Source organism: Rhea pennata, chromosome 20, assembly GCF_028389875.1.
Source record: "Rhea pennata isolate bPtePen1 chromosome 20, bPtePen1.pri, whole genome shotgun sequence".
In the NCBI taxonomy this organism is placed as follows: Eukaryota; Metazoa; Chordata; class Aves; order Rheiformes; family Rheidae; genus Rhea; species Rhea pennata.
The window spans coordinates 3,608,143-3,633,072 of record NC_084682.1 but is presented as its reverse complement, the minus strand read 5'-3'; the positions used below and the strand labels follow the sequence as shown (position 1 = coordinate 3,633,072).

The window sequence follows — 24,930 nt, the reverse complement described above, 5'->3', positions numbered from 1 at the left end:
GAGGGGGAGGAGGAAGGCCCGGCGCTGCGCTGCGCGTTGCCTGGCAACGGGCGGCCTGCGCGGCGCCTTCGTCCCGTCAGGGAAGGGCCGGTGAGGCGGCGCGGGGCGCTCCGGGTGTGTGTGCGTGTGTGTGTGTGACGGTGCTGAAACGTTCCTGGTGCTTTTTTACTCAAAGCCTCGATTAAGGAGCAGCTGGGGAGGCAGTCATGGAAGGGAAACGAAGGGAAAACGTGTATTTATCTGACTTCCGCAGGATCTTGCGTCTCGGCTGGATCCCTGCTTGCGGCAGGGAAGTCCTGCTGGTTTGCAATTGGCTTTGCCCCCTAGGAAACCTGGGGGAAAAAAACGCTGCCCTAGTTAAGGCTACTGTTCAGGCAAAGCTAGAAATTAAATACCTTCAGAATTGTCTTCTTGAAATGTATTCTTGGATAAATCACGTGTAGAAAAGATATATATATATATATATATATTTAAGTATTTAGGTATCTATCTCGTGTTGAAATCAGTGCCTGATACCAGACCAGTTCTGAAAATCAGCCGCATGTTGTTTTGAATTAAAATGGGAACATTTTGCCGCCATGGGGCCTGTAGCCCTGGGAGGGAGGAGGAGCAGATTTGTAGGGAGCAGCTCGTTTCAGCTTGCTGCAGCTGGACTTGGCAGATCTCGCGAGTTGGAAAACTAAGTATTTTGGAAAATGAAGTGGCCTGGTATTCAGCATCTCATACCGTCAAATCTTCTGCTTTATACTTGAAGAAGGAAGAAGCCGAAAGCACTGGGCACATCTGTGCTTGTGTTAGAGGTAGGGCAGAGGAAGGCGTCTCTAGCAATTTTATCTATTTTTGTGATGTTTTTTGCTTACCTTCAAAGGAATCTGCATCCAGATTTTTTTGACTGGAGACTTGTGGGTTTGTATGGGAGAAGGAGGAATTATCCCCCTCATTTCATTTGGGGTGCAGCTAACTTATTGAATGAAAACCAAGGCAAAACCTGGGCTAGCTGCTACCCATATGCTTAAATATTTAAAAACAAACAAACAACAAAAAAAAAAAAAAAGGAAAAAAAAAAACAACCTCTTGTCCTGTGTTGTATAACACTTCTGCTAATATAAAACATTAACACTGTGCCTAATTATTACAACACTGGTCAGTAGCAGCGCCACTGCAGAAATCAGATGCCCTGCTGGAAGCACTCGAAGAAATACATGGCTATATCACCATCCTTCTAAAGATGCAATACTGTTATGTGTGACTTATCCCCTACTTCACTGGTCATTCTCTTGCCCTTTCCTCACTAAGTCATTCTCATAGTGTTTGGATTCTGAAGGATAATGTGAAACATCTTAATTTGATTCTCAAATAAGGAAGAGCAATTTACATTTTTCACTTTAAAAATAATATCATATGGTTGGGAATTATGCAAGCCTCCTGCACATTACTTGGAATTATATAAATATAAAAGCCTGGTTCAGCTGCTGGTATTTTGTAAAATAAATGCATTAAAGTGCAAACATAGTTTAAAATCAGAATTCTTCACAGACTGTTTCTCATTGTTATATGCCTTGGAAATAAAAAATTAGTGTATGACAACATATTAATTAATAATGTTTGCTCATGCAGGCCACTTGCTGATTTGTCTCCAATTTGCAGCTTATTAGAAGGTATGTAGCTCTTCAGTGATGTTATTTAACAGGTATGTTCTTGTGGTGCTATTAATGCGCTCTAGACTGAGTAATTCCTGATACAGGAAAAATTTCAGAGGCTGCTAACATAGAAGTCTGTTGTTTGGAAGTCTAGACAGAAGTCTGTTCCCATAGGTATTGCATGCATTGGGTCATGTGATACCTAATAATAAATTTGCCAGTCTCTATTTTGGACTCACCTCCTAAGAAGCCTATAAATTTCACACAGATAGTCAAATCACTGTCTGGACATGTTTTCAGGTCGAAAAAGAGGACAGTAGCCCCAGACTTTCCTCATCCTCCTAGGTATAGGCAATACCTCCTAACTTGATACTCTCAGGGCTTTTCATCATTTCATACCTGCTTTTGCAGTGGTTTTAAATAAAAGTATGAAACAGTACTGGAAGAAATGCTGATCCTCTGCCAGCAATACCTTGGCAGCATGATACTTAAATTTTCAACAGTTTTTCAGTACTAGAGCTTACTTACAGATGATTCTATACATAGAAACATTAAAAGAAAATATTTTGTATCCTGGTCCTACTTCCTGAAGGAGCTCTGCATAGGACTGCCTGCTTAAAACAGATTACAGGATTAAAATCATATTTTTTTTTTCCTAATAATTGTATTATCACCATTTGTTATCACAAGAAATGGAAGGAAGATATGGAAGTCATTTAAAATTAGAAATACAGCATGCATGTTGGGTGAAATCTGAAGTAACAGATCTGAGATATATGGAAAAGAATTGTAGTTAATATGATTAAAATCTATTTCCATACAAGAGTCTGCAAAGTAGCAGGATGCCCTGAATATTTCAAGATTGCATTGTTTTCATTCCTCCTAAAATATTACCTGAGTATGGAAGGCTTTTGCAAAATTAAGGAGTATTGGGTTAAAAAGTTTGAGAGATTTGAAAATCCTGCCAAAATTTGGATTTGGATACTGCCTTTTTAATGTTCAGCATTTGTAAAAACTAACCCCTGCAGTTACATAGCCTTTACTTCAGTTTAAATTTTGAGCCCAGGAAAACAGTTCCAGTGCTCCCATATTGTAGGCAGTCTAGCACAATGACCATTCTTTTTTTTTTTTTTTTTTTTTTTTTTTTTTTTTTTAGGGGTTGAAAGAAGCTTAGGTTAAATTATGCCCCACTGACATCAGAAGTGGAACTGGAATGATTGCAGAGGAGTCTGAATTTCACTATTGAAGTCTGATTATGTAGGCTTTGTCAAGCAGACTCACAAAGAAGTTGAGTCAGGTATTTTTATAATGCAATTACATCATCTTGTTCCCTGAGATTTCCCATAATCTTGCTAGTCCTTCATATACAGCAATGTGCTGCTTTCTATTAAATTATTTTAAGCTGAGAGCATTTCTAGTGAAATGGTGCAAGATCATTCTTTAAAACTGGCAAATTAGCTTCCAAATCTTTGGTCTTCTATATAGGTAGAGCCTTGAATGAAAAATTAGACAGTGGAGCCACAAAGGGCAGTTGTAATTTTTGCTCACTGCACAGGAGGGTGCTCAGCCTCTCTCCTTTTCTGTAAGAAAGCGCAATTCTTGTGGTTGGATTGAAGTTCAAAAGCTGTTACCTGAACTGGTCTTTTCTTGTAGCGACATTGAGGAATCTGTTAAATATAATTACTCTAAAAATATTCAGCTGGTAAAGAGAATTTCAGAAGGTGTGTGCTAATTGCTGTTGTGAGAGCTGCTTACAAAGGTATTTAGGTCAGAAAATGTACTGTGATGATCCTCCACTGTGTAAGACATTAGTATTTGTTAGTGGGTGTGTTTAAAGGTATTTCCAGTGGAAGAATCTTTGAAGTTTCTTTTTCTTTCTTTCTTTCTTTTTTCCCCCCAATCTGCCTAATGTATTAGTCTGAATGCATGAACCCTTGTGTGGGTAGTCATGTTGAGTAATGACTTCTCACGTAAGTAGAAACTTACTGTGAGTTGATTTAAAGGAAGAGATAGATAGGCTTGTTTTAGTTAAATTTGATCTGTAATATCTGCTTACAATAACCTCCTTAGTTAGTGTTTATATTCACTGATAAGTGTTAAACATTTTACGTTCAGGAAACAACTGAATCTTCTTTTTAATGTAACACATAATCAGAATAGAACTGTTTAAAAGTTATATTGGCCTATTAATTTAGGTTGGCTTTTTATAGTGGGAAAGGTGGTTTGTTTGTTTGTTTGTTCTTTCTTTTTTTTTCTTTTTTTTCTTCTGTGACACGTTATTAATTGGAGGGAACTGAAGCTGGTTCTGTTAGTACCTCAGGTTGAGGTATTACTTACTGTAAGTAATTTTTTAACTAGTTTGTGTACATTCTGATAGGGTAGCAATTTTTAACTAACAAAAGAAAAAAGTTTACTTTGGACGTTTTTAATAATTAAGATTGCTTGCTATCAAAAAATTTTGTTTGACTGAATGTAACCAAAGCAAATGAGATAAAGAACCTTTTGGCATTAATTACCACTATGCACCTAAGAAAAATTTTAGTTTATGAATGGTTGAAAAATACGATATAGGTAACTTCCTGTCTACCTTTATAGAGATCAATTAAACAGAGGTCTTGAATATTGTTATTTGGTTCTGATTTTAATGTGTAAATTAATACACTCTGTCTATTTGAAGACAATTTGTCAAAAAGCCTATCTTTACAAGGTAAAAATATTCTGGCCTTCTGAATGCATCTCCATTTTAGTTGCTAAGGAAAAAACAATTATATTTAAAAAAAAATTACCATTGTAGAATGATTTCCAGATACTTCCGTTCAGAACTGTCAGAATAAATATAAACATAGAAGTATAGTAGGAAAAATCTTGTCTGTCATGTTGAACAGGATTTGTCCCGTTAACATCAGTACATAAATATTTGCTTCACTTCAGTCAATATTTACCTCACTGGTCAATAACATTTTTTGCACTTCACAAAGTTAATGTTTTCTTTTTGCTTTTAGTTTAGTGATCATATACAACATTCCACGTTTTTAGAAATATGGAATGTTTTTTTTTTACTCCCTTTCTAACAAAAAAGATTGTGTGTTAACAGAGGTATGTTAGTTTACTGGGAAGTCTTATCCACGTGTAGAACTATGTTCGTTATGTAACAAAATTGCCAAAATAATGAGTACAACACTTCACAAGTATAAAAGGCATAAATTTTGAAAAAAAAATAGACACACCGAGTAATTATATTACTGAATTAATAGAAGACTGCATAAACCTGTAGAATAGGAATTGCCCATTGCTTTGTGTGTGTATGTGTGTGTACACGTGTGCACTTGTTTTTGCATTTTTACAATCAAGTTCTCTGGCAAAAGAAAAATATGCCGTTATTCATTAAATGATGTAGTAGTTTGGTTTTTCTTAAGTTCCTTGCAAAAGGTAAAATAATTAGACTAAAGGAGAACCTCAAATACAGTATGAAGAATTTGGCTCCCAGAAATTTTACTGAGAGTTAAATTTGGATAGATCTTTCATATACCCTAAGCACTTGATACAGATGACAAACATCTCCTTATTTTTTTGCATATCCCAACTTCCCATAAAAGTCTGAGGGACTCTGGTTTGTTTGTGCATGGAAAGATTAAGCCTTTCCTCCTGGAATTAGAGGTAAAGAACAGGAGTGGAGTTTTTGCTCTCCTAGTGGTCCTAATGCAGAGTAAAAACGGCTGAATTTATTTTTCAGCTCGATGGTATGAATTTTCTTAGAACTCTACTGTGGATTCTGTTTTTGTTTTTGTTTTCTCCTTGTTATTCTGAAAATTTGGATTTAGTGATCAAATACTTTAAAAGAGGAAGAAGAAACAGGGTAGGGAGAGGAAGACAAACTTTCAAGTCAGACCTATTGCCCAAAACTTGTGTGTGTATATATGTGTACATGCCTACTCCTCCAAATTTTCAAATCATGCATCCCATCTTACGGAATTTATCTGTACGGAGGATATTTCTTTATGCCTGTTGTCAGAAAGGGCCTGCAGAATGTCTTCTACACGGTTTTCAGTGAGGCCAGCAGTGTTCAGAGCTTATGGAAAACAACTAACTGCTTGCGAAAGACTTGGCATATTTGTTTAAATTGTTTAAATTTCTTTAATATGTCAGAGTGATAACAGCAGCTGAGCAGTATTTGCCCTGTGTAAGTTTCTTTGAGTGCAATAGAGCTTTTCTTTTTTTTTTTAATGCACAAGAAAATGTGAAAACACTACAATAAAATAATATTTACGAATTCTACTCAGAGTCACTCAAATATCCACCTAACATTTTATGATACATTCAGAAAAAGACATGAAAACAGACAAAAGACATTATCCAAAGAAACTATGATAAACATAAGTTGTTTTTTATTTTTCATTGTTTAGATTCTAATAAAGTTCTTTTTCGCTATCATTGCATAATTTCCACAGTCTTAAAATATAATTGTAAGATGCATTACTCTTTGGTTTGTATTTTGAAACTTTACGTAAGTTGAATAATTATCTACATACAGCAGTATTTGTCTGTAAATGTTTAACAGGTACATATAATTCATGTCTATTCTCTTTTAAGTAAGCTTCTTTTGAACTTAACCACATTAACTGTTTTTCTGCTTTTAATGCTGCAGTGAAAATGTACTTCCTTAAATCTGTTTTGCTTGCAAACCGAGGCTGACACAGTAGATTTAGTATAGCTGCAGTATTAATGTTCAAAACTCCCATGCTGCACTCCCCGCCCCCTCCCCCCCCCCATGCTACGTAAAAATGTTGTGCAGTTTCTTACTGTAAGGCTCCTCTGTTGGGGCAATAGCTGACTTTACACCTTCTGTTGGGTTAACGTTCTCATTTCTATACAGTGTGGCTTTACGTGCTCACCCAAATAACTATTTATTGCAAAATTATAGTTTTTACGCTATTGACTTATTATTAATTTTTAAATGATGACAGTCAAGGAAAATAAATCTGGGAGAAGACTGGCCAAATGAAAGACATAAAATGACAAAAGAAATGTGTTGCTAGAGTATAACTTGTGTTCATGTGTATTTTTAACTACCTATGAGAAAACAAAGGAGAAAATTTCTGAAATCAAAAATTTTGCAGCATGGATTTATGCACATACTGTGTCATTATTTTTATAGTCTCCTAACACTATGTTTGGTTGACTCAATTTCATATGGTAGCTTTTCCAAGTTTTCAGTATTTCTTGAGCAGGTTGTAGTGATTTCAGAATGTCCTAACAAGTCTTTGGATGTAGGTTTATACGTTACATTTTGAAAGGTGATGGAAGGAAATGTGGCTTTCTTTGAAGGCCTGAAGTACAGAACCCTGATGTTTTAGATGGTGCTGAATTTTGGGTCAAGAACGAAATGGACGAAAACAGATTTCAGATTTCTTTGATCTTTCTTTTCATACATGGATAGGACTGTGTGCTTTTACAGTTTGATAGCAATCCAACTGCTAAATGATTTCATCTTTAAAGCCAATGAGTGTCTTCACTGCATTTACTTCTTGCCAAATTTGAGACTAGTCAACTACACCAAACAAGATATTTAAATTCCTGCTTCGAGTAAAACTGTTCGTCTGCATGGTGTGTGTTTTACAGACTGGATTTCATTCCATAAGATTTTCAGAAATACAAGTCACTGGGTTTACACAGTAGAGGGGTTCCAGAGTTCCGTGATAGGGAAATAAAAATACTAGAATTTATATTGATGTGAAAAGAAGTGGAGGAGACTATTTGTCTTTTTATCTGCTAAATAAGTATTTTCTAGCCTTTATTTTACCAAGGGTCCTTTCTAGCAACCAACTAATTTTTTTTGGACCCCCGTCAGTTCTTCTGATTTAGAATCTGCTTCTTTCCTTTGTATTTAGCCTCTAGTGCTGCCTCCCCTTTGCTAAAATCTCAGCCTTGTTTCTTATGGGGTGGGCAGTGGAGGATAGGAAGCAGTGCAAAGTTCTCCTTGGTTCTGCTGCTGCAACTCCCAAAAGGAAAGCAGTGTCCTACAGCCAGCAGAGCCCAGAAGGAGGAAATGGCATAAACATTCTTCATAAAGCAGAGAAAATAGGCACAGGCAATATTTTAAATTGAAATATAATGAAATTATTATTTATAGCCCAGCTTCTACCTTACATCCAGAATCTGTCATTTAGGTGATTGGGCCAGCAGGTGGCAAATATAATTGAATTCAAGAAAATAAATAAGGAAGTAGACTGGGGATTGTTGACTAAAAAGGAGTCATCTAGTTTACTAATTAGGATGATTTATAGGATGTTGTACTTAAAAATAGATGATTATTGATAGCTCATGTTAATCATACAGGTTATCTTGTAGTTTGTTTCCTATAACCAGTGTTGCTGCTGCAGTCAGACCTGTGATTACAGTACACATTGTAAACTAACCCGGTGATAATCCATGTGGCATGGATGCAAGGGCCTCCGAAACTCTGAGGGCATGGGTTGTAGCCTCTGCTGCGGCAGCTGCGCTGCTCTTGGCTTTAAAATATGTAGCCTGAGTACTTCTTACTACAGTGTAGACATACGTTTAGAAAAGGAAGAATTGTATCTGATGCTATGTTAGTAATAGCCAGAATAAAAGGAAAAGACCCACTGCACTAGACACTTTGATTTTCATCTGGAACCTTTATGTAAGACCACACAGAAACGATGTTATTGATCTAGAGAAGATATAGCAAAAGGTAAGGTATATTATATCTATCTTTGACTTAGATAAAAAGATAAACTGAGTTGGACTTTTTAATTATGTAGAATGTAAAAATTGTAGGACAATAGAAAATGAAAATAGAGATTGCTATTTAGACATACAAGAATTTCAAAAGCAATCTGAAGATGGGTTTAAGTAGAACTCTAAGTAGATGTTAAATTAAAATACTTGTCAGTGGAAACTGCTGAAGTGGAAGTTAAATTTCTTTAAATCTCTTCCCACCCACCACCAGACAACCCTGGCATTTAGGTCAATATTGTCCCTTACTATAGCTAGTTTTAGTGCTCAAAGCTGTGTCAGTTACTGGTGAGCTCCTCATGGCAGCCATGCCTGCACTACACCTTCCTGTATGCTCTTGTCTAATTCATTTCCTTGTATTGCATTTTGGAGTATTTCGAAGTATATAGGTAAAGCAGGGTTGTTCTGTTCTAAATTGAGATCTTGGGCAGAACCATTCCTCATAGAAACTAAGAAACATCCAGAGCGAAATACCGTGAAGAAGATTGCAGCTGAGATTACAAATATTGAGAGACTTAGATTTCCTTCTGAAAGGAAAGAGCATTAAAGGATATGTTGAAAATGTAGAAGGGGAGTAATAACAACAACAACAGGAGAAAAATTTGGTTAGTCAGCCTTTTCTGCTATTTCATGTCTAACGTTCATTTTGGAGCTATACCAGTTACATCAACTTGAGGCTGATTTTGTTTTCCTTATGCCCATTAGAATGGAGTTGATTCACAAGGGTTTGGTCCATTCTCTACTGTCCCCTAATATTTCTGTTACTCTGTCTGCATTATTTCAACCAACCAAATACTTAAAAAAAAAAAAAAAAAAAAAAAAAAAAAAAAAAATCAAGGGGAAAATAAAGATTTTAAACCCCTTTATATTCACTTTCAGACATTTAGTAGTTTTACAGAATTTCTTTATTGCAAGTACCCCTCAGTGATTTATAGCAAATAAAACACAATGCTGAAGCAAAATATTTAGCAAAATATTTAGTCAATTAAAATTTAGATTGGAAGAAAATTCATATTGGTATGGTAATAAAATTCAGTTTGCTGTGTTTAACAGTTGTGACTTTCTTATGCCTAACAACGAATAAATCCGTAGGCAAAGCGTATGAAAGCCGTGCACCTCAGTGATGAGGCAAATGGTCATCAGGCACTACAGCATCATTTTTTTCCCCCTTACAGAAGACTTGTACTCTGAATTTGACAGAGCTGCTCTGAGCTGGAGCTTGTAATACAGCAGGAGGTAGGATTTTATGATTTTACTGGAACCAATAGGTCTAGAGGTGCCCCAATCTATTTGCTGTTCCTCAGTCACCTCAGGAAACTTGCCACTTTACTACTGGAACTTCACTCAGGGTGGAGATTGTCCCTCAAAAGTAACTTGTAAAAATAATATATTGCAAAATGAATGAGACTTTGTGTGTTGTACATGTGAGTGACACAAACTTAGAATTTAGTCCTTGTGTTACCTGGTTTGTGTGGGCTTGGGTTGAATGCAGACAAAGGATGTTATATAAAGGTTTAAAGGAGCTACACCTGTGCATTTGCCTGAGTTATTTCAGCAGGGCAGAGGGGAGCAAGAATTCCAAACATGTCACCCTGGTTTCACAGATCTGCAGAAATTCCCCAAATGATCTGATCCCTCTGTGTTATGTAGTAAATAGCACTCTACATTTGTTATGTACAAATGCCTGTCTGTGTGCACTCCCTCTATGTATGTATGTAGTCTGTAAGTCTTTATGTATAGATTTGCATATACACTTGTTGGACATAAGTCACAAAACATTCAGCATAACTGTGTGTTTGTGGGGGTGAGGAGTGTTTATATATGCATACAAGATAGAGGAATTCAGTTATTTCTCATTTGGAAATAATGCAAATAATAAATAATGCTTGAGTAATAAACACATTTTTTTTTTCAGTTCATCATGCTAACTATTACCTGGCACTTGAAAATTGATTGAAGAATAGGAGTGTAATGATAAATAAGGAAAAGACAATCCATCTTATTTTCATTGTGACCAATTTCTTACTGGATTGATGAAGTAGATCTGTCTTTATTTGCATGCAGATACAAATATTTCTCATTTCCAAAATTAATTCAATTTAATAAGTAAGAGTTGCAACTGTTATGAAAAGTGAGTGCTATTTTCCAGTACTCTGTAGATGTTAATCAATATAAGTTTTGATCTCAACACTAATTACTATGCTAATTATCAGTATATATCATATTTAATTTTTTAGTTGCCTACCTTTAAGGATATTGGTGGGCCTACGACCCTACCTCTGTGAGAGTGACTGCCAGTTACCTTTTTCTCTTTTTCAGTGTGTATGTTCTTAGTATACCTTTCTTGGCCTACATCTATGTAGACAAATAGCCACATTCCCTGCCCTAAACTACTCTCCATGTAAGCCATTTCAGCACGTGCACAGGCTCCAGTCCAGCGTATGTGCAGCAGCAGGGTGGAGGGAATGGACGATGGCTCTAATTTTGCAATTCTGAATGTACCTCTGGCTACGCTCAGTTACCACGTGTGAATTGAAATGCAGAATCTAACTGAGTGTCTTTGCTGCACTGAATGTGGGTGATGGTGGTCGATGTGTTGGTGGAATCTGTTTTGTTTTGCTTTTTTTCTCATGCAGTCCAGCTAGGAGGAGACCTCACGTTTGAGACACAGTATCCTGCTGTAACAGGACGGAAGACCTTAGCCTGTACCAAAATGAAATGTAGCTACAAATTTAGCATTTTAGAAGGAAAGCTATGGAAGAGATTCTGTTCTAGTCTGCCTTCATAACTGTGTAAACGTATTATTAGACTTTAGCAACTAAAATCTCAGATGAGTCTGTTTCCTGAGCGTGGTCCTGGTGTTGCAGTTCCTTCCTGTATTTGAACTGTGTAGTGTTCCATCCCAGGCAATAGAGATGAAACTAGGCTTTACGTTTAGTGATGCTTTCATGGTGAGAGCCCAAGTAGTAATCGAATGTTGAAAAGCATGGCTTTATATAACTTATCTTCCATTGCGTAAGAATTCCATGGTAGGGATAATAATACTATTAAGTTCTCTGTATAGCTTCATAATTAAGGCAGATGAATACTTTCCTTTCTCTTCTTTCATTTTCCCTTTCTATTTATTCAACTTTTTTTTTTCTTTTAATTTCTGGAATAAATGAAGGCAGGGCACAATAAATGATGGACTTCTTAATTGGAAAACCATGATTTAGTTCCATTGCACAGGTTTTATTGAGAGGTATATGAAACATAGTGGCTAAATACTGTGTAGTGCAGTACACCACTACAACAGTTGGTGTGATCCCACCACTAGACGTCATGTTATAACACCTGTCCTCTACATTAGAGTCTTGTTTTATTTTAAATGTTCCCTTGGATCACAAAGTCATAGCTCAGCCTATACTGCTTTATCTCTTTGTCATCATTCCTTGGTGCATGTAACCCTAAGTACTTGATCTGACAAACAGCATTCAAAGTCAAGATGAACTTTCTCTCACATTTCCTTAAGCATACAAATTTTCTGTTTAGAGCAGAGGACCATCTATGTTTGAATTTGCAGTAGTATCTTGTATTTACTTAAATACTGTGAAATGTTTCTGTATTTCTGATTTCCGCTATGGTTGACACAAATTGACAGCTGCAGTTACAGTTACTCGAGATTCCCTGGTTGTAGCACGGCTGCAGAACTTACCTTCTGTCTCACCTTCCTCCAGAAAAATTATTGCATCTGAACATTATTAATTCACTACTAAATGTTCAGGGAGAATACTTAATTAATTTATAGGTATTTTCCAAAATAGCCTAAATATCTGTATTCACCCATCCACATAGTATCCAACTGAAGCGAAAAAAGGCAGGAGGAAGGGAAAAAAGGAAAGGGAGGCTTTGCATACTCAAATCTGCACTGCAATAAGAACGATGAAGAAAGCGATCCTTGCATCTAGGTTTCAAGACCAGGTCACCATGATAGCCTCTGATTATGATTTTTGAGCACCTGCTCGTAGTTTTCTATTTTGACAGCATTTAAGTTTGGCAGTTCTATTCTGTGCTTGGATCCACTGGCATCATCCTCACTGGGGAGAGCATTTCCTCTTCAAAGGAGTTTCCTCTAGTGGAATTGTCTTCTGCAGCACACACAAGTTAGGCAGTACCTTTAAACTGGGTCCCACAAATTAAAGCCTTGTGGTTAGAAATAACTTATTCTCTTCATTGTTTGGCATTGTGTATCCATGGAAGGTCCTTCTGGACTTAATTCTAAAGGAATAATTATACTATTTAAATATTAAACATCAAAGTTCTTCTTTTATTGTTAAACCAATATTAAAGTAGGACAAAACTGATTTACAGTTCATGGCACTGCATTCTAGAATTGCTGGCGTTGCAGCTGATGTCCTGTTTCAGCAATATTGGCACTGCTAGGAGGCTCAGAAAAGTAGATTTTAATCAAAAACTTTATTTTGAGATGCGCTTCAGTTAAATGATAGATTAATCTTTCCTTATGAACTTTCAAGCTGTTGGAAAGAGCAAAGAGTTGCAGCTTCTTTTGAAAAAATTCGAAAGCCTGTTTTTCATCAGCATATGATTTCACTAACATGGAATTGAAAGTTGTGTGTCTTTTTCTCACAGATTGTTATTTAATCACTATATATTAGCTTTCATTGCCCTTTTGATATATTTAAGCTCATAAACTTCTCATTGAATAGATTGAATTTACCATTATGTTGTTACTTTTTATGAACAAAATAAATCAGTATCGGATGCATTGGTTTGCACTGAACTGTTTATTTTAAGGGATATTTAAACTTTACTGAAGCAGGGGGAAGATTTTCAGGAATGGAAGGTTTGGTGCTCAGTGCTGTTGTTTAAAACCCATTATTTGGTAACACTTTCAAATACAACTCCCCCCTAACCAGCACATGCTAATACATGTTATCAAGAGATATGAAGCTGATAAGTTTTCCTGAAGTTCATTGAAGGGTTATATACTTTGCAGTATTCCTAATATATAATATTAAAATACTTATAAGTTGTTTTGTTATTGTGCTGGAAAGCTTTCATTTCACTATTAGGGAAATATTCCAGAATAAGGATATATATATATATATATATTCTTTTTTAGGAAAAAAAAAAAATCAGTGCCCAAAACCTTTGTCTAATATCTCCTTTTATATCTCCTTTTATATTATAAAATTTTCCATAAGTCCTTGTCCTTTTCCTTCAGAAATTGAATGCTAATGAATTATTGAGAACTTCTTTCTAAAATGTATTGCTCGGTTCTTTATATTTATGGTATACATGAAACTTGAAAGCATCTGTTCTTCAGAGAAGTGTGTTTTAAAATACACCTAGCCAGTGAGAACTGTGTCTTAATTCAGAGTCAGAACTCTGCTCTGTAGCCTTGCACAAGTTAGCTGAGCAGCAGTGATTCCAAGAAAATGGTGGGAAGACATTTTCTTATTTCTTTTGATTATAAGGAAATAGTTGTTTGTTTCACTAGAAGGTCAAATAATCTGTAAAAAATGGCTGACTTCATCTATGGATTTGAAGTACAGTGTCAAGAAAAGTTACTGTGTTAATTTTAATATGTTTTTTCTTGGGGTGGATTGTTTAATTTATATTTATTGTTATTTGTCTATGCAGAACTTCACCTAATTATTTCAAAATTTTGCATAATGGCTGTGAAAACTTGGGAACTCTTACACCCGTGTAATCATGTAATAACACCTCATGTAATTTCTTAGTCTTTGTATTTGATCAAGGTATTTTGTTTGGATTCAGCATTGCTCCTGCAATCTCTTCTTCACCAATAATATATACATCTTTATTATTGTATTAAGTAGCTAATTAAATCTGGTCAGGTTAACCTTTCTTGATGATTAGAAGTAGGCATCTCATCTTCTGAAAAAGCTAATCATTTTTGGGTGGAACATCTTGTTCTTGTTTGAATAATTATCTTTGTTTACATTCACACAGCATTAATCACTTGAAGCAGACATCTTTTAGGAAAAAAGGAGGAGAACCCATAGCAGGTTTTCAAATGCCATATAAGTGAGTTATAAAGGAGGATGCATTTGCCTCTATTCCTCTCTATCAACAAAACAGGAAGACATTTTGAATTCATAAACCAGACTAAAAGCTCTATCTTCTAAGTACTACTAAACAAAGAACTATAATTTGTTTTCAGATAACTTTTAATAGCAAGTCCTCCTGGCTGATTTGTTGAGCTGGAGTCTTGTTCCTTTGCTGAAAATGCCTCAGCAACTGCAATGCAGTTTATTCGCTTTTTAATTATTGCTGTTATTAACTTATATAACTCTATAACTTTTATACTTTTATAACTACATGTGTTGTGGCTTCTGACATCCAGGTTGAGACTGAAAGGAGAGACAGCAAAGCAGCTTCTCTGGAATTTCTCTGTGCTCCTTGCTCCTTGTATCCGAGCCCTGGGAGGTTATGCTCTTCTGCTGCTTCTCTGCCAAAACTCAGTCAAAGGGTGTTCGTATTAAAGACTGTTTTACTTTGATCATGAAGTACTGTGATGGTCGTAACTATTACTTCTCAGGAACAAAATTTCGTGGTTATAAGAAACTTGTTAGCTCAGTGCTATATGATCCAAAAAGCGGATAGGATGCTAGAAACTATTAGAAAAGAAATAGAGAAAAAATACAAGAAATGCTTTGATACTATTATAAATCCATCATATATCTACATCTTGAATACTGTGTGGGCTGTGTGTCTTAAAAAGGATATATTAAAGCAGGAAAAGCTGCAGAGAAAGGCAACAAATATAATCCAAGCTACAGCAGCTATGGCTGTAACCGTATTCACATGTGTATGCATCACAGTATTTCTTCTACAAAAAGATATGAAGTCAATTAAAGCTATAATTTCTGTGCAATTCCTTTTCTGATTAAAATTGCCTTCTATAAGTGATTTGATTATATATAAATGTATGTATGTATAATACAGTTATCAGTCTTTATAGTTAAAATAAGGGTTTTCTCATTAGAGAGAGGATATACATGCAAGTTCAGATTCCTACTAACTCTTCTACTAGGTTTTCCCTGTTCTTTTAGTTTTGTGGGGGGGGGGGGGTTTCTCCCCGTAGATGCATTTGTGGATGCATTTTTCTTTTTCATTTGTTTTCTTTAGCTTTCTCTTAAACCCTCCAATTTTCCTATTTTTAGCTAGACTTGATTATACACATTTTTCTCTCCCTCCATTTTTACCATTCTTTTTTTCTTGGCATTTGTTGGTACCTCTCTTTCACATGTACCTTCCTGTCTTTCTCTAACTTTATTGAATTTCAACTCAGATGGAGGGGCTGAACAGGGATTTGGACTTTGGCCTTTTTCTTGATAGCGAGAAACAAGGTAAAAACTAGCTTAAAGTCATGGCAGGAAGCAGGGTGTCTCTTAACTGACCTGTGATGTGAGGAAGACTGAGAGAAAATAAATTCCTGTTTAGCAAACTTAACTTCCCCTAAAAATTCAAACTCCATCCTTCCAGCTGGAGACAAGATAATATACTGGGTTGTTACAAGCTGTTAAAATTTGAGGCAGAGGTTGGGGAATAGGCTGAAGTTATTCTATGAATTGTTCAATTCTTTGTAGGAGACTGTTAAAATAAAGCAACAATATAAAAGATGAACTATATACAATTTTAATGTAAAGCTGTTTGATGTCATTATGATATTTCTTCCTTGATTGTCTAACATTTGTATAGTTTTTTAAAAAGTTTTACATTTTTTGTTTCTTTCTGAACATTATGAAAATTGTACTGAGAGGAGTAAATTCATTTGCATAAAATTGACTGCAAAGAGCAATTAGTCCTTCATTAATATGCAAATTCGGTCCAGTGCAAATTCATCTATATATGAGGCTTAAATATGCTAGTCAGTCTTGCTGCGCTAGAAACCCAGATGCTTTTATTTACTTTGAAATTGAGGGATTTGGTTAATGATGTTGTTGACAGGAAAACTTGAATAAATTTGATGATCACCATCTTTCATATTAGACGAGGCCCACAGAAAAATATTACCAAGTAAAATACCAATTTTATTTGGTAATTTCCTATTACCAATTTAGTAATAAAATGTAAGATACAAAGTAATAGAGTTAGATTTCCTAATGTAGTTATCCTGAGACTTAAACTGTTCCCCAAAGATAGAACCATTTTTCTTAAACTTTGTTTTTCCAGAGGGTAAAGACATCTACATAAGCTATATGAATAACATACTGCCTAGAGATTTAATATTGAGAAGTTAGCTCTGTTGCTTGTTTCATTTGGAGAGAGTATATAAGCCTGGGAATTAAAAAGCAAGAGCTTTGGAAATGGCTGTTATCAGCATCTTCCTTTAAATATCTGTATAGTCTTTTCCAGATTTAGTATTGAGGCCTTTGTTCTGAACCTATGGAGCCAGTCTGGAAGCTGTATGAACCTATGGCCAATTATATTTGGATCACCTAAGCTAATTAACAAACATTCTTTTATATATTTTTAAATGTTTACAACCTCAGCAACACAGCTTGCTTGCTTTTGTTGCTCAACTTGGAGTGGCTCAGAAAAGTGGGATTTTCTCTTTCCCACCACCTAAGATGTGACGTGTCTTGCCCTTCTCCTCCTTCTCTTGCCCCTGCGCCAGTGTGCCATGGCTTTTTTGGCACATCCAGGATTTCCCCAGTTTCATCCATTAATGCTGCAGCAGCCATCACCTGTTTGAGGCCCGTGAGGACAGGGTTCCCTCTTGCAATTGTCAGTCTTGGTTTGTTTGTGAGGAGCGGGGTGCTGCTGAGGAATACAAACAGTTTGTCCTAGCATTCCTTCCATAGTCTTCCTCTGTAGTTCTCTCAAGCCTAAATTTAGCCTTCCAGTAAGCAACCTAGTCTTTCACTCCAGTGATGCCCACTTGTGCCAGGATTAAATCTGGTCTTCCCTCTTGCATGCCTCAGACACAGACACTTTTAAAATAACAGAGAAAAGTACCTTAAATGGACTGGACTCTGGCAATTTGTAAAGCTCTGGTTGTGAGTACCCAAAGACTAGTAATAGATTGTGCAGTTTCAAACCTGTGACTTCTTGGCATGATGGTTTGTGGTATAAATCCTCACAATGTTGAACAGTTAGTTTCTAAATTGTTAAAGTGCTGAACTAGGCAAAAAAAAGTCTTTAGATCGATGTTAAGAAAAGACAAAATGTAACTAGACGTTAGAGTTGATATGCTTGCTTACCACATAGTTTAGTCTTGCAGGTGAATCCAAAAGCAGGGAAATGGAGAGAGTTGAGTAATCGTGGGGGTTTCTGTTAGGGTTGTGTATGGTCTAGTTATTGTATAAGCACATCTGTCCAGAAATAAGACATTGACAGCTGTTGGAGGATATAATATGGAAGGTATTATTTGCAGTACTTAATAGTTTAGGAGATTATAAACTTACTAAAAGGCAAAACTTTAAAACACACAACATCTGCTGAAATTTAAATTATCTCTGCCTATTAGAATGCATTCAGAATACAATTTCTAGTTCTGTTCAGCAGTGTCCACAGCAATCTTGGCTTTCTGATCTAACTGCCAGAAGAAGGAAAATACCAGTTTTCAAAATCTCAGAATATGAAAAGAATAGGCATCTCAGTGCAACTTAATGTTTTCTCCTACCAACTTTATAATCTTTATATTCTAGATTAATAAACACCTCAGCCTTGGAGATTATTAGTCCAAAACATATTTATTACCTCATAAATTCAACCCCCCTCTCCAGTTATCATCTAATTAAACTGCAGTACTATGCCTGCCATCTTAGAGAATGTATTAATAACAAAAATGTGTCATGAAACAGTAATTACATGCTTTGTGCTTTCTTTTCCTTGCATCTTTTTCAGAGTCTGTGATGAGCTGGGTACACAGTGCTCCATTGTTTTGAGCTGCTTGAAACTCTGTAAGTACTCAAGGATAAGTTGATTTTTCTTCCTCTTAGTTAAAGAGAGAGAAAAGTTTGTGCATTTTTATACTTGGAACAGCAAAGAACCAATACTGCTGGCTAGGCACAGGCAGTTACGAAATGTGATTGTGCTAGTAATTTGAGCTCATGTTTTCTCCTCCTCCTTCAGGGAGATTTCTCGTAGGAATAAAGCCCTACTTACAGGGTTTTTTTAAGCCAGTCTTTACCAGAGTTGCCAAAAAGTGGAAAAGATCAGTTTATTTGCAGGAGAATATTAATTTACAGGAATTCACTGATGGTGTAGCTTTGAAAAAATAAGATATAGTCTTACAGCCTTTCCTCAGGAAAGCAATTTACTTAAATTTTTTTCAGAGGTACATGTGCTTACTATGTTCCAATTCATATATGGCCTATCATATTCATGTATTGTTTTTCATATTTTGGTTTGTCTGTGTTTGTGCTTGGTCAAAGTTGTCTCCCCAATGTCTTCTGATACACCAGATGGTGTATCACAATATTGCTTTTGCACAGGTTTTTTTTCACTTAATACAAAACAAGGTATCCTGAGTTCCAACTAGTGCTCCTCTACAATGAGAGTGATTACACAAGAGGCAAAGCAGCAGTGAACCAGGACCTGTTTGCATGTATCTGCCATGTATTCCTTTAAGTACCCCTTTATCCCTCTGGTTCAAGTACATCCATTGAGTAATAACACAAGCATGTGATTAGTGTTGATATAGGCTCCTGCTCTGCCTCACGGAACTGAATTTTTATTCTCTGTTATCCTTCCAGATGTTGTAATCCAGAAGTTAGTGTTTTCAGGATCCATATGTCAGTAGAATGTCCTGCTCTGTGGTTGCCATATTCTCTTGCCATTTGTACAGCCTTTTGCTTGTCTTCATTACAAACAGTGACTGCAGCTATGCAGTCGTCTGTATTTAGAGGTAACACAATGACAGCTTCCATCAGTTTCTTTCCTGAATCTATTAGGTCTTTCCATCAGGAAAATTGTTTTGTCCTTCCCATAGGTTTTTGATCTGCAAGTTTTACAAGGTTTGTAAGCTCACTGGAATCACGTTGCAAAGTTGCACATTTGTGAAATATGCTAATATTCAGAATGTGCCTAGTACTTTGCAAACATCAATCAGTCTTCCAGAAAATCATTTATTTAATATAACAGCTTTTCTGACTGAACAGGCTGGAGCTTTTGATATCTAGGCAAGTAGAACCCCATTTTATACTGACCAGATAACAGAATTCTTATTTTTCTCTAAAAAGACATTCAGCAGTGCTCATTCACTTAACAGGGATTTGAATCAACCTCCAGCTAGAACTCCATCTCCACTTCTAGACTGCCATTACAACTTAATGCTTTGCTTGCATTTTGCATGCATTGTGGGACCACATTTTCAGGCGTTCCACATTTGTACTCTTTTCTGTTTTGGTGTAGAATCCTTCAAGACTTATGTGAAAAGAAAGACCCATTGTTTTGGAAAGCACATAGTATTTCTAGTACTTAGTGCCTTCTAAAACTGGTTGGTTTTGAGCATCTAAGGAATAAAAGTGACTCAAAGGCTTTAGCTTCCTGAGCATATGAAAGTTAAGGACGTTAGAGGAAACATAGACATCTTATTAAGCAGTTGTTACGGTACTTTCCATTCTGATATAGCGATGGGTAGTCAACCTCTTCTGAGACAAATACAAATAAATTAGCCTGCAAAGATGATAAACATAGCTATAGTTGCTACTTTCCTGCATGTTATTGTAAAGTTTTAGACTTTCACAGGTTGTATGTGTGACTTCAAGGAGGCTGCAGAACAAGTCACAATGATAGTCTCATTTCTGCATTTCCAATACAGTTTAATAAGATATTGCCTTAACCCATAATTTTCATACACAAACAATCCCAGTGATTTAAATCACTGTTTAGGTGAATGAGTATTAATTTCAAAAATAAAGAATGCATGACTAGCTTCTCTATTTTCATGAATAGAAAAATATTTGTAAAATACCAAGCACAATTATTGTATGAAACCATGTATAGATTACAAAATTTCAAATTACTTTGTCAGCCTAATGTCAAGGAATTTACCTCTTGAGATTGAACAGTCCTGTGCTTGGGTCTCATTGTCTTTAGTCATTTGGTGTCTGATACCACTTGGCCAGATGGAACTAAGCATTCTTTCCATTGTATTAAATACAAACATCTGTAAGGAATCATTATATTTATGAAACATTGCTTGAGCATACTTTTTTATTGCCTAGGATTTATTACTGGTTTGTCAAACCTGCTGATTTCAAAACTTTTGGCAGTCTTATGTTTCTTGTGGCTATTAGTGCAAAATGGTAGTTATTATGCCCACAGAACTATGGAAAGGATAAAGGTAGAGAGACCTGCATATGCTATCACATGAAAGTATTTGGCATTGATGCCTAATTTGCAAAGTTTCAAATTGAACAGCTTTTTATGTATTTCCCAATGCAAATAAATTCATTACAGAACACTCACAGAGAAAAAGATGCATGTTGTCAAACAATTCTGAGATGAAATGTAGAGAAGTATAATATTATAGTCTGAAAATGTTTTATCTAATTTACAGTATGCAGGCATGGATTCTGAAGATGAATTCTGGGAATTTAGGGAACAAAAGGCATTTTGTTTGTTTTTCTTTAAGTAATCTCTGTATTGTTCTCCCTTTTTCTTCTTGTCCTCTATATTTTGCAGTTTTTTTTTTTAATGTCTATAAGTTTCCCACTTACAAATATTTTATGGCTGAAGGTTGAAAGAAGAAGGCATTAAACCTTTGTCCACTTACGGCAATTACTTTGCAGACAACCACTGCATGGAAAACAAGTATTATGAGCTGCCTGTAAGTTCTGATTCACGTAATAGATAAGGAGCCAAAGATGCTTCTGAACTCACAAATGAAAATTTTTTCGCAGTGTAATAATTGAGCTAATTACCTGCTGCTCTTTTAAATGTAAAACAGAGAGCGAAGTGCTCATATATTCTATGTATAACAGCTGACATGTTTTCTGCATTCCTCTATTTGCCTAAAAAGTCATGGATAATCATCTTAATTTGATGTGCAAAATATAATGCATGGATGAATTCTGATACATAGCTCTTGCTGTGTCTCTGCTGTTATGAGAAGCAAAGACTAACAAAAAAGAAACAATCATGAAATTCTTCATGATAATTTTGTCGTCATTTTTGCTCCAATAGTATATTTGTAGATGGATTCTAAACATATTTTTCCCCCTGAATGGTTGTTAGTATATATGAGTTGTTTCTCACCATCCTTCTTGCTGTATTAGTAATCAAACTTATCCTATCATTTCAGGCATTCATTCACTATATTCTAACTAAGAAAAGCTAACCTGGAACATCTACTTTTCAAACCTTTTTTTATTATTTAAATGTATGCTTAAAATAATAATAAAAATTTCCTACATGTGTTACAAATAACTACCCGTGTTATTACTGTTGTGATACAGAACAGGCAGGAGCCGGCAGCACAGAAAGACAGATGTGATTGTAACAGAGGTTAATGTTTTATAAGTAATAGCTTGGGTGTAGTGAGACTTATGGTCTTAATTAACTCTTTGAATGTTTTTCAGCACAACCAAAGTAAATAATTTTAAAATCTAATTTGCTTGTCCATATACTATCAGTTTACTTTTTGTCTTTCTGCTTTTGGATAACTAAAACTAGTCAGTTTTACTTAGATTTTAGAGAATTTCACACGGAATAGAGTATCTATTCTTCTAGCAGAAAAAGGAACTTTATATGAGTAAAAGCTATGAATGATAATCCTGATCAAGGAAAATCAGCCTGTGAGGTTTGGTTTAGTTCTGTATTTGTGTTCCTTGCTTGGAAATCCTTACATTGGCCAGAATAGCCATCGGCATTAGGTAGACTGGCAAAAATTGGTCATTGTATTTCAAATAGTTGGTGTCCTTTTGCTGGAAAGAAACAGCTGGATATTTTCTGTCATAATGTGACCAGTCCACCTCTGTTGTTGTCATTTTAATTGCTGTGGCTGTTTTTTTAAGTCCTCTACAGAAGGTCTTTGTAGTGACAAGCGAAGAGTTTACGCTTCATAAGCAAACATAAAGAAAGCTGCTGCTAATTGGAGAGGGAGTAATGCAGTTATGATTCCATCAACATTTAAGTTACATTGTTAAAGAACACATTTTGGTTGGGTTTATGTTGCTATATAAAATTCTACCCGGGATGAATTTGGTGGGGAAGATTTTATAATAAAAAAGACTAATTCCAGGATTATGGGGAATGGAGGGAGGGAAGGGAAAGAAGTGAAAAATTTCTAACCCATGTATATAATATTAAAGATCAGCATCTTACTACTCTTTTTGTATCTTACGATAACTCTTATTTAACTGTTGACTTGTAGGTTGTCATATAAAAGTGGGAATACCTTGTCACAGCCCCGAAAAGCTTGCTTTACTCTGCCCTGAAGAACCTAAGCTAGAGACTCATGCTGAAGAGGACTCTTGAAAGTCACCAGTACTGTCCTTTAATTTCCTGAAGAAAGGAGGTCATTATTCAGTAATTTACTCTCTTTTGTTTTTTCTCTAGAGTTTCTGCATATTGTATCTGTATCTGTTCACCTCCCAACTTCTGAAAATCGGAAGGACTTTGTTTTAAAGTTCCCTCTTTTCCATAAATTAATTTCCATAGAATATCTGGCTGCAGATGAATAGTTTTATAGCTACATGCCCAAACTTGTTTCCACTAAATTTATATACATACATACATACATATATATATATATATATTTTTTTTCCTATTTGCAACTGTTTTCTCAGGTGACAGCATTTTTGAAGCCCCATTCTGAATAGTCCTGTGGGGGCCAAAGATGCATCTTTTCCCAGTTCACTGGCTAGTCGGTCTATTTTTCAGCGATACAATTTGTTAGTATCTGAACAAGGAAGTTGCCGCTATTTACATGGGAAGAATCAGAGAGATGACAGGATTTCCCCCCCCCCCAAGCACTTACTGTGTAATTGCTGAAGACATTCCAAGCCACTCTAACGAAGTGTACTGTCTGCCAGTCATTATGCTCTTCTTGGAAGACCATCTGTTGCACTTCAAATACGTAAAGGTCTGCCATCATTTATCGCATCAAACAAATCAGTTTCTTTGTCTGACATGTTGTAACTCGTAAATGGGGACTAAAGGTAGTTTCAGTTGCAAAGTACAGAATATTCTCTTTTGTTGCGCTGTAAATGGAAGGTACTCATTTTTTTACCTCAAATTTCAAAAGCCAAACATACTGATTGATTGTCAATGCTTTTGAGTAGTATTAATTTATTTGGCAGCATATTGTCAATAACAGAAAATTCTGGAATATATTTTCTCTTAAGTCAGCTAGAAGTACCTTGTAAGATTTTTGCTTCTGGTACATGAACCTTTCCTTTGTGTTGATATCCCAGATTTGATATATACTGATACTTGAATTAAAATGATCTTATTTTAACTAAATTACCTTTTCTTTAATTAGATTAGTTTTATGTGAAACTAGTAATTTAAAGAAACTTTCTGTGTCTGTTGGTAATAAATAGATTTAGCAGCTAGAAGTACTAGAAAGTTTCCTTGAATGAGCATGTGTCTTTTACAAGGTTTTAATACTTGGTTGTGTTGTCTTCATTTATATTAATTAATTAGAGTATTTTCCATGAGGAAGAGGTGCAAGATCAGGCATGAAATGATGATTTTTTTTTTCTCCTGCAGATTTAAATAGATTGCAGTCATTCGTCTCAGATTGGAGAAAATAGATGTAATATTTTTCAAAGCAGAAATGTTCTATTCAAGTATTTCCAAGCAGAAAAATGCACAAATTTTCTATCTGATTAGGGATTGGTCCTATCTTTTTCCCTTCTCCTTATTGCATAGGAGCTAATGTTCTGGTCAGAAGTAATAATATGTTAGATCTTGAATGTCAGTAGTCTCAGAGATTCTGACAAGACTATTCATGTGCATTCATATGTCTTAACTAAAGCTGACACTAAAGAGAATGGGAATTCTCATATTCCTCTTTTTATTGCCATGTATTAAACTCAAATCTTTTATCAGAGACCTCTGCTAAAAAAGACATATTCAGCATTTGAAAAAGGCATTCTTGCAATGTCTAAACTGACCATCAGTATGGTACACAGCAGATTCTTCCATTAAAAGCTCAGTGCAAATCTAAATTATGTAGATAATCTAAATTATAACCACAATTATGGTCACCTTAAAAATGTATTAAGATAAATACTAACAGGGAAAAAAACAGTCCCTCTAATCTTATTTCCTATGGGAGTTTTTTATTGTTAGTTTTAATTATAAAGTTTTATTCTAATTTCTTGAAACTATATGGCTTGTTCTTATAGGAATACTTGGATTCCTGTAACTTAAGCTACTTGTTTACAGAAAAATACATATTGTGTAAATATTCTGCCGTACCTTTTATGCTTGACATATTTATACACATGCTTGTAGCATTATATATAGTACATGTTTTGGTAACTTTGCAGCGACTTGATCATGTTGTTAAAGCTTGATAGACATTTCTTTACAGTGATGATATTTT

At 35.5% G+C, this 24,930-nt stretch overlaps 1 long non-coding RNA gene across 2 annotated transcripts; it reads left to right on the top strand.

The window, feature by feature from the left end:
* The first annotated feature begins 8 nt into the window (after positions 1 to 8).
* On the top strand, positions 9 to 23,782 carry LOC134149486 (uncharacterized). Of its 2 annotated transcripts, none has more exons than XR_009960445.1 (4): positions 9 to 90; positions 1,618 to 1,658; positions 18,276 to 18,331; positions 22,750 to 23,782. It is a non-coding gene; the product is annotated as an uncharacterized LOC134149486 (long non-coding RNA). The 2 variants fall into 2 exon arrangements; XR_009960444.1 differs by lacking the exon at positions 9 to 90 and adding an exon at positions 756 to 800.
* Positions 23,783 to 24,930: the final 1,148 nt, after the last annotated feature.